At 36.6% G+C, this 8,706-nt stretch overlaps 1 non-coding gene across 1 annotated transcript; it reads right to left on the reverse strand.

Annotated features, from left to right (window-relative positions):
- Nucleotides 1–69: 69 nt before the first annotated feature.
- Nucleotides 70–199, reverse strand: LOC115939693 (small nucleolar RNA SNORA63). Its single transcript, XR_004074471.1, has one exon. It is a non-coding gene; the product is annotated as a small nucleolar RNA SNORA63 (small nucleolar RNA).
- Between the last annotated feature and the right edge of the window lie 8,507 nt (nt 200–8,706).

The raw sequence follows: 8,706 nt of genomic DNA on the forward strand, positions 1-8,706 counted from the left end.
AGCCGAAGGCAGACGCTTAATGACTGAGCCACCCAGGCGCCCCTCAAGTCAGTGTTTTACTTGGTAAACATGTCTGAGACCATGCATCCCTGGCTGCTAAGCACCATGGCGGACAGGGCTAGAAAGGTAACAGCTTTATTTTGAGCAGGGGCAAAGACAAGGCAGCACTTTACAGCTACATTGTAACTAGATCCTGCATCCTACCACTCTGTTTTAATCTTGTTTGTTTTTTCTTGTTTTTGCTGTGTAAGAATTTTCTTAAAAACCTTTACAGAATCTACTGTTATATTGCATTTCTTTTTGATCTAATAATAAAAGCATATTAATCAATTTTCTAAAAATAAAGCATCCTTGAATTTCATGAATCTAGCTCATTTGGTCATGGTGTATTAATTTTTAAATAATGCTAAATTTCATCATATTTTATTCATATTTTTTCCCAAGTAATCCTACATGAGATTGGTTGTAATATTCTATTGATCTGCAATTTTCTGAGATCAGTGGTAGCTGGATTCTAAAGAACTATCAAAAGTTTTCCTTTTTCTAATGGTATGAAATAACCAGATTAGCACTGAAATGATTTCACTGTTGGAAGTTTCAAATGACTTTCATATGAAACCATCTGGACCTTATTCTTTGAAGAAAAATGTATAACTGAACTCTTTTTAATGCCTTACATTATTTCTGGTTTGTTTCGAGTTTCTAATATCTCTTGGAGCAATATTGATATTTCCCCATAAATTATGTTTCATAGAAATTTTAAATTAATTTTTATAAAATATATACACCTATCAAAAAATTCCTTTGTAGCTATAATTATATTCCCCTTTACTGTTTTGATTTTTGTGGTTTGATTAGTGCTTTCTCCTTTTCAAAAATAATTATTCTCAGTTGGTGATTGATCCATTTACTGCAGGGCTTTTTGTCTGTTTCATTTTTCTTGCCTTTTTGGTTTCCCCAATTATTCTGATTTCCTTGCTTTAATGTTGTTGCTCTTTAAAAAAAGAAAAAAAATTCCAAAACTTATGAACTACATGGTAAGCACAGTTAAAGAAAAAAAAAAAGCTACTCCTATATATTTGTGTAATAATTTTAGACTATGAATTTTCCTGTGAGTGTAGTTTTAGCCATATTCGTTAAACTTTAATGCATAAAGTTTCCATTATCAAGTAAAAATAATTTATGTATCTTTAGTCTAAGTATTGTTTACTAAGGTTTTAAAATTTCCAGAAAACTATTTTTTGTCTATTTTTACTATTATTTTATAATTTTATTCCTCATGGTCAGAGAACATTATTTATATTCTTTTTACATTTTGGAATTTATTTGGGCTCTCTTCATGATTATATATGTTTACAATTTTGATTCGATGTTTTATAAAACTTGAAAGTATATTTCCATCAAGATATTTTTTTATTAAGTATCCATTAGTTTATTCTCATAAATTATGCTCTTTTGATTCCTTACATATTTTTTTTACTTTTGTGTTCTTGCTTTCCCAGGGACTAGAACTGCGATTTGCTACAATTCCTGAAATGTGTGATTATTGACTTAGACTGCTGTTTATCTGCTACATAAATATTTATGCAGAAAACCTCACTGAACTTTGTGCCCCTCCTTATTGTACAGTGCTTCACTTGATCTCATTTCACACGTTCTGCCTGTGGAAAACTCACTCAGCTTTCTTTCTGTGTGGACTTTTCCTGGGGATTTTTGGCAAACTTTTATACTTAACAAATAATAATATTTCATTTCTTAGCGCTGTCTTTCTGAGTCAACTTTATTTTAATGAATTCCATATTTATTTACTGATATAGAGTGGACAGTAGGGCTTAAGTCTGAAATCCTGAACTTGTTCTGTTTCTGATTACCTTACATCCATTTAGATTGTAGATTTAATAGGGCTCAAGGCACTCCACAAGAGAAAATTCGTTTCTCCCATTAGGTCCTGCAGAGCTAGAAACATTAATGTTAGCATTTGAAAAACTGATTCTGTGCTTGCATGCGGTAGTACCTATGTTCTATATCAAGCAGGCTTGCTAGTTCAACAAGCAATAATTCGCCCCCTTAAATGCATGAAGTACCGGCCTTATTTAGTAAGCGTTGCCTGTGTTTGCTTTTTCTATTAGATCCTTATCCATGAAAGTTAATATTGGGGAAGAAAAAGAGGTCAGTTGAAGTGCTTGGCCGTTCTTTCTACATCAGAGCGTGTTACCAGGCCTGTACCCAAAATGGAAAATCACATTCAGAAATCGATTTCCGAGATTATTAATGGTATATGCTACTAATCATGCCGTGTACTCGGAAGAAAAAAATTATGAATAATGGCCCCAAATGAGTTACTGAGAGTAGTAACAGAAGTGAAAAAGGTCTGTTTATTCCATAAGTAATTTGTGGTGCTTTTGGCAACTGATAGAAATTTCTTGTTATTAAGCACTAATTAATTTGTCAGCTAGTTCACTTTATGGACTTGCTGGATGTTCTTTTTTCTCATAAATATTTTATTACTTTGGTTAAGTAATTAAAGTTTCCTAAATAGCTTGTGTTTCGCTGTGTAGCTTATCTACGAATTACAATGAACTTGGCGTGAGCCTCCTTCAGAGCATCTATTTCTGAAAACCACAAGCTACGCCCAGGAGACAGACGCCTCCCGTCCCGGCTTCCGTCCACGGCCCGCGCCCAGCCAGCGCCCGCCCAGGAAGTGGCGCCTCCTGCTGGTGCAGCTGCAAGAGCTGCTCCCCCACTGCTTCCTGCTGGGGCCGCAGCACACTGAGTCCGCCGGCAGACAGAGCTTCCACGAGGTTCCGGGCGCGGGAACAGAATCTGCGGGAGAGCTGGTGCCAAGGTGCCGCAGCACGTGACACACGTCCGTGCTCGCCTCAGTGTCCTGTTCCATTGTTTGTATTTGGTCATTGCATTGGAGAGCATTAAAATGGATGCACGTGCATACCGCTGTGGGGACAGGGTACGTGCAGGAAGAGGACCTCATTGTCCTGGAAAGACACGCTGGGGACGGCGAAAAGGCTGGGCCTCACTGCGGTGGGACACCGCCTTACTGCAGACGGGCGTGTCCCCGAAACCCGACAGGGAACAAGCTCCAACCATGATGTGGTCTTCGTCCCTCTGCTGCAGCACTAGCCTCTACGCACTGTCCCTACACTGTCTGCCTGTCCATAAGCAGTCATAACCCGACGGTCCTTGTGTCACTTGTCTGTGGAGAGGACAGAGAGACCCCTTAGCCTGAGAGGATCCGTGCAGACTTCACAGATGCTGAGCCCTCCTGGCGCCTCCCAAGCCTGGCTCTCCGCTCCCACCGAACGGAACTGCTGCTGACTCAGAAGAAGGCTTCTCTGCTCTCGTTTTAAAGTTTTGTTTGTATTTGTGGTTGCTTGTTTAAAATATTTTTAAAAAATGGTCCTTCGTCCCATTCAGAGTGGCTTCATTTTCTCCCCAAATATTTCTTCTTGGAAATTTACGGTGTTTTTAAATGCCTCATCATCTTCTGGAACTCCAGGTTCCAGGTAAATTGGATACAAGGTCAACTCGTTTGTAATCAAATTGGGGAGTGGTATTTTGTTGTTCTTGTTATACATTTGAAATTACAATTGGAAGTCTACATCTGGTTTTCAGGTACAGCAACCCTATTGAATAGCATGCGCTTGAACTGTCAGGAGCAAGGGTATCCGAACAGTTCATCTTTCATGTGTATCTTTCATTGAAAGAAAGTTGGGTTTCAAGAAAGAATGTTTAGAGCATTTAAGACTTCAGTTCTAGTTATGACTGTACACTTGATGGAGAAGCATAAGCAACATGGCAGGAGCAGATTCCCCAGTGGTATCTCTCACCACTTGTACATGGTTGCTTTATCAGGCTCATGACTTGGAGGTAGGATTCTTCTCTTCCTGGATGTATTGCGTGGGCAGAATTTTCTAACGCACTGTTGGGTAGCAACTAGAAAAGGCAGTTGATTTTCCTGTTTGTCTGATAATAGCACTACGGTATTATTGTTGAAGTTCTTTTTTTTAAGTCATGTATGAAGGTTTTTTTTAAAATCATGTTTTTGAAGGCAAGTGAGTACAGTTTTATTAGTGCTGGGGCAACGCCCGTTTTCATTTGTAAATAGTTAAGTATGCACCCGAGGCAAGACTTCTGATTTTTTGCAAGGCTCAGTCCTAGTTTTTCCTTTTCTACTTAGAATGTTAGGATTTGCTTGCCTTTTATGGACCTTCGCTCTGAGATAGATGAGCAGGGGTGTACTGATAGTTTATGTATATGTACGGCGGGCAGTTATGCAAATGATTAAAAGCTATGTCCAGGGGGAAGAAACAAACAGTGGGCTTGGGTTGTCCCTTCCACTACTGAGTCATGTTTTTCCCTTCCTCTAGATCTGTCTCTTTACCTGTAAAATAATGGCATTTCGGCAGATGTCTTTCAGTTTCTGGCATTAGTTATCTGCATCCTTCATTTTTGGTGAATAAAGAATCATACCATTTTTTTTTACATTAGACATCTAACAAATATAAAATTCTAAAATATTAAAATATACTAAACACCATAATGACATTAAACATATTTAAAAACTTCTTTCAAAATTTGAAGAAAGGGGGCACCATAGCCAATAGGAATCCAATAATGGAACTTGATCAGTTTACAAAAGATTATTCCCAGTAAAAATTCACAAGCTGAACATATGTATTAATAGAACTAATCTTATTTATATATATATACATTTCTATTTTTATTAAGGTATGTGAATATTTGAAGTGAATGTTCTATATTTAGAATGAAATTTTCTAAAAATGTTACTGGTTTTAACCATGGCCCATTGGAAAAGTCCTCCCTGTAAATAATTGTAAACCTTGCATGTGTTTATCCTGGCATTATTTTAACTTTCTCTTGTATTATCTCTTTGTTAATTTTCTTTGGTAGTTAAAAAAATTGAATTATAACAATGATAGTGGCATCCTTCTATGAGTTAATATTTAGCAATGAAATTTCAAACATCTGGGCGGTGACTAGCTATTTATTTGGTTTTTAGTGATTCTTGATATTCAACAAATAAATAATAAAGGATAATTTTATTTACCAGCTATGGAACTACTCTCCAGCAATGTTTTTCTTTGATCTTTGCCCGATTTTCTTCTTGTAAAATTTTGACTTCTGACCTTTATTGGAAGCTTATTTTTTATAATCATTTAGTAAAACCTGAAAATTTCTTTTAAAAATCCAAGTCTTCTAATCCAGAGCTAATGAATTCCCAGGTGAATTGATATTCTGTTGCCTATGCTTATTTTTTTTTTTTAAAAAGGTTTTTAAATAAACATAAGAAAGTATACATAAAAATAATTGTCATCCTCCATATACAGAATTCTTATTGAAGAATGCTATCTGCATCCACTAACCTGGCTGCTATCTTTCAGGGCATATTTAGAACACCTTCAAAATTCTTTTTGGAGCCTGGAACACAGTTGTCTGAATGTTCTAAGTGGTAGTTGACTTTTGTGTGTCTCTCTGTGTGTGTGCATTGTGTTAACAATCTACTATTATCCAGACCCCAAAGTGCTTGGCAGTCAACCCATATAATACTATTTGGGACCAGAAATGAGATGTGCTTATAAAACAATGAAATTTATTTTATTTGGTCTTCTGAACTGTTCCTGAAGTTACTTCACTAAGAAACATTATAAGACCACTTTGAACAGTGCCAGCTTCATTGTAATGAGTGCACAATCTTTTATTTTTTTTCCACAATCTTTTATAATGAATACTTTAGAGTTGTAAATGATAGAACATCAATGTAGGTTGGCTTAAGTAAAAACATAATCTGTTGGATCAAATGACCAAAAAGGCCGGCTCCATGTATGGCTTGATCAAGGATCCAAATGTTACCTGCTTCTGTTTCTACCTCTCAGCTTACCTTCAACTATATTGACTCCAGTTAAGCTCTATACCCAGAAGTCCAAGTCCAACTGAGAAGATTTTGCTTCTACAGGGTTGCTTAAGAAAGATCCTGGAACCCACTCTCACAGGATCAAATTGTATCCAGGGGGATGGAATCACATTTTTTTTTTTAAGATTTTATTTTTTATTTATTTGACAGAGAGACATAGTGAGAGGGAACAGAGAGGGAACACAAGCATGGGGGAGCTGGAGAGGGAGAAGCAGGCTCCCCGCTGAGCAGGGAGCCTGAGGTGGGGCTCGATCCCAGGACCCCGGGACCATGACCTGAGCCAATGGCAGACGCTTAACCGACTGAACCACCCAGACGCCCTGGAATCACATTTTTTGACAGATCCTAAGCCATGTATCTATCACTAAATCAACTGGGCAAGGGGAGTTTAATGTCTCATTGCTCAGATTTGTGCCGCATTCTCCTTTCCTTGGCTGATGTTGAAGCCCCACTCAATGCCAGCAGCTGAAGAGCAGGGCACTTACTTGTTTCCTCAAAACAGATCTATTAACTTAATAAAAGAAAATGGATGTTGGCTTTGGTGGAGCAACCACATAGCCTACAAGGTGATGCATTTGAAGCCAAAGTTTTTGGATTCTGTTGTTTTTTTGTTTTGTTTTGTTTTTAGAGAGAGAGTGTGCACATGGGAGCAGGGGGCGGGGAGGGGCAAAGAGAGAGGGAGAGAGAGAATCTTAAGCAGGCTCCATGCCCAGCAGGAGCCCGACACAGGACTCGATCTCACCACCCTGAGATCATGACCTGAGACAAAATCAAGAGTCAGACGCTTAACCAAGTGAGCCATCTTGGCACTCCTGGCTTATATTGTTAAATAATTTCTTACCATTATAGTATAGTAAGCAATAATATGAGAATTTACATATGAAGTTCTGTAAAAAAGTTAGTTTTAAAATTAGTTTTATTAAAAGTGTTAAAGAAAAACGTGGATTCAAATTCATGCACATAATAGATTATATTATTTCCTCTCCATTCATCATACTCTGTAGAAAAACCAGATAAGGAGCTGGCTCCAGTATTATGATTTCTTTATTTCTTTTTTAGGAAAACTGTACTTACTTCCTTAGGCACAGCTCCATGTTTAGAGATTTTCCCAGTATGACTTGAAAATTAAACAGTCAAATTTTTTCATTATTGTGCATTTAGTTAAAATCTGTAGGATATCCATATTTTTCGTGCTCTTTTGTTAGAAATTTCACTGGGGCTTTACTTTCTCTTACAATCAACTTGTTCTTGTATTTTTATCTGATAAGATACAGGTTAATACTTGGAGAATTTATTATTAGATAAGTGACAATTTAGCATCCATTTCTTTTTTCCATACTCTATATTTGGATTAATTCCCAAAGCACCCTTTATCTTAGGGAAGTCTCTAGACTATTCCCTATTTCTCTCTTTCCATTATAAAGTCATATAATACCACTTATTTTCTAATTTCTTATTTTACTAATCTGTTCAATCCATTATATCAGGAAGGTGTCCTGAGAGAACACAGAGAAAGAGGTAGTAGAGATAAAAGAGGAAACAGCCTTGTTTACCAAGGAAGCAGGAGTAGGTTTTTTGGGGACCGATTGGTCAAATTTTGCAGTATTGGTATTTGTGTTATATAGTAAGTGGAATTGCTTTGAATGCCTCAGATATGTATTATTTTTCTCTAGATTTTTTAATATTAATGTGTAAGAAAGCACTGAAATCTAATAAACATCATCTTCTTGGTATGAAAGACATTATCTCATTCTTCCTTTAATGGATTTTGAAAAAAAAGGTATAGACCGAGGATATAAAGTAAAAAGCACATTTTTATTTTGTTTTTGTTATTCAGTTTATTTTTTGGTCTTTCATGTTATTTACACACTTCTAAAAATCCTATTGAAATGTGTTTAATGGGTAAAAACTGAGAAGATGAGAGTCGTTACTGTTGCATATAATTTGTTTTCACTATTTTAACAGTTATGTATGGAAAACACATCCATTAGCTAACTGCTAATGTATAAAATTGGAAAATTCTCTATGTCTATAATGAAACGCTTTAAGGAAATATTCCTCAGATAAGAAGAGAGGAAATCTTTTTATAGTAATGTGCCATTATTATTTCCTTTCACTACCTACTTGTAAAAATAACCAGTCACTAATCATGGGAGAGATAGTACATTAGCACCAAAGATTTATGTGCTCCTGTTTCTTTTTCAGGTTCTTGTATGGGACCTTCTGTGTGGCTCTGGCCAGAGAGCTGTGAGAGTCCATGGTGGTGAAGACCAGGTGCCTTTCTGTAACTCTCTTCTTTGCCCACAAAGATCTTGGAGGCCACATGTGCCATATGGCACAGCCAAAGATGGAGGACAGCTGGTCTACCTAATTTGGACTATGCATGAGTGACAAATACAATTATATTTTGTTAAGCTATTGATGTTTTGAGACTTGGGCACCCTGGCAGGTAAAATTAATCCAGACTCACACATCAAATTTTATTTAAAGCATTTATCTGATTTTCAATTTTAAATGTCTCATGTATAATTCTTATAAACAAAACTTAGGAAAAAAAATGAAGACAAACACTTGGTGCCATCCAAAGTTAGTACTATAATTCTTTTGATGGTCCAACAATATTGCCCATTTATCTCTCTCAAGACTCCCAGGATATGAGATTGCTGCTCCAGGTAGCCATGCCATCTCTATTTTTATTTTCAAAATCTTTGCTAGTAAGAAAAGTTTAAAGTTCTCTGGCTTTACTTTATTTGCAA

Source organism: Leptonychotes weddellii, unplaced genomic scaffold (assembly GCF_054177405.1).
Source record: "Leptonychotes weddellii isolate Sample4059 unplaced genomic scaffold, ASM5417740v2 HiC_scaffold_1301, whole genome shotgun sequence".
Classification (NCBI taxonomy): Eukaryota; Metazoa; Chordata; class Mammalia; order Carnivora; family Phocidae; genus Leptonychotes; species Leptonychotes weddellii.